Genomic DNA, 2,555 nt, shown 5'->3' on the forward strand with positions numbered 1-2,555 from the left:
ATGTATATAGCTAGGGTTAAAAAGACATTATAATTATAATATATTTTTAATTATACTACATTTCTTATCACTCGATCAAAGTGATAATCGCTCTGCACACTCTTGTCTTGCTATCTGGATAAGGATTTGGATTTTTCTGGATCTCTTAATCTCGCTCGATAAATTTTTCGCTCTTTCAGCACAATCGTTCTTTTCGTGCACAGTTTGATATGATAATAGTATCATTTTTTATTTTGCACTTATTATAATTTATTGAGTCAATTCTTTGTGCTCAGCAGACAAAATTATTTTTTATTTTCGTGGAAGTAATCTACTAATCTACTAATTAGAGTTATTGTTAACTTATATATAAACTTATTGTTTACAACTATATTTCTATATTGAATTGAGATAATCTTATTATTTCTAATTTTTTCTATTTTTAATCAGGAATAATATTTTTTTTTAGTAAAATGCATTACACGCAATGTTATATGAATTATACACAAAGGAAACTTTACAAGAGTTTGACAATAACTTTTACATTAGCATAATTACATTAAGAAAAATAATTATCTTGGAAGTTGATGTTGCGAGATAATAATTTTGTCGAAAACGATAAGTTATGCCGTATTAAGAACTTTAATAGCCTCCTATTAAAAGTTTTACTCGCACAACTTATGATTTCAATAGAAAATCTCATGAGAGATGAAGTTTCGGTTATCCTTATAGCTCGCGAATTTTTTTTAACAATCCTGACGGACTGTCGAATAAGTAGGACATCGATCAATCGCTGATCCAGGATGGATGCGGGCTGTCAGAGTTTCAGGATTCATCTGCGACCAACGACCTCTTGCTTTGACTGTGTAATTGATTCAATACATGATCAAAGCATCACCGGTCGAGATCACTGATAACTTTGCGTGAATTCTCAATCGTGTTCGCCTTTACTAAACTTTCTGATAGTACATGGGATACATCAAATAAATTTACAACTTATATATGGAATTAGTTAACTTTCAAATTAATATCATAGCAATAAACCGTTCGTGGAATTTGTAATCGCCGATTATTTGTTTCATCGCTGAAGGAAGATATCGTAGAAACAAAAAATTAAATTAAAATTTTGACATTTAAATTTTACACCTGTTTATATTTTAATTCTCACTATTTATTTATATTTATTTATATTTTAATTCTCAATATTTTTATTATTGGGTTATGAATGTTTATTTTTCTTTTGTAAAATTTGCACCGATGACAATATCAGCTTTTAGTAATGTATTTATAATCAAAATATTTATAATGCGCAGATATGAGTTGAATACGGTCATGATAATGGTAATTTTAACGCCCGACAAAAATTTGATGCGATAAATTTCAAATAATTTTCTTCAAAATATGTATTGAAAATATATCATTTAAATCAAATCTATAAGTTTTTTAATTATATGTATCTTAGATAACAAGTATTATTTAATTAGATCATCTTATCAATCCATTTGCTATTTAATATTTATTTATGAAAATTGTTTACTAACAGAAGAAGTGCTATGATAAACATTCTTGTTTTAAAGATAAGCGTAGAAAAGAGGGCAAATGGAACAGAAAAATTTATATCATTGCGTTGCAGAGTATTTTTAAGCTTTACATACAAATCTTCAATGCGCAAATTCACTCGTTGAACGTGCATTATGATTGCGCATATTGTTTGCACAGGAAAATCTATTTTTTACGTCAGTGAAGTTCGCTGTCGCATGTTTTATTCAGAAGTCCCTTTTGGAATATCGGTTGTTGCAAAACTGCAAATAGAATAAAAGGTTCAAAAGGTTATCCGGGAACAACGGGTACTTCTCGCGCGAACGCTCATGAGAATCCGAGAACATATTTCCGTCCACACGTAAAATTGGCAAGATTTTCACACAAAGCGAGCGCTTATAAAGAGAAGAAGGATTTATGAAAAGAGGTATAAAAGTGTATGCATTTTCCTGGCTATTATTTACGTGGAGAGAAGCGCATATAATTCATATTATATTATATGATATGATGATTATCATTAACTATCATTATCGTATTTACGCTGTATGTAGCGTGTATATAATGTTATAAATTATATGTGTTTTACAATTTTTGTTAATAATTCTTATTTACACTGAAAGAAAAGATTGGCTAAATATGACAAAGCATTTTTAATGATGAATTGATTACAGCAGCCAATTAAAAATGCTATACCATATTTTACTATCTAATTTGTTGCAGCAGCCAATCTTTCCTTTCAGTGTACGAGTATGTTTCTGAATAGATTTCTCTATGAATGAATTACTATAATGAAAAATAATAATAATAGAGTATACGGGTAATGAGAGCATTAATTAATACAGTGTGGGAATTGGTGCGCAATTAAAAGAAGTTTGTATCGACAGTCATTGCAGATTATTAATATATTATGTGAATATTATTTGATTACTATATGAATTGCGTACCAATTCCCGCACTGTATTAACACTCTCATTGCCCGTATTATTATTATTATTATTATTATTATTATTATTATTATTATTATTATTATTATTATT

This window comes from Atta colombica, unplaced genomic scaffold, assembly GCF_001594045.1.
Source record: "Atta colombica isolate Treedump-2 unplaced genomic scaffold, Acol1.0 scaffold47, whole genome shotgun sequence".
In the NCBI taxonomy this organism is placed as follows: domain Eukaryota; kingdom Metazoa; phylum Arthropoda; class Insecta; order Hymenoptera; family Formicidae; genus Atta; species Atta colombica.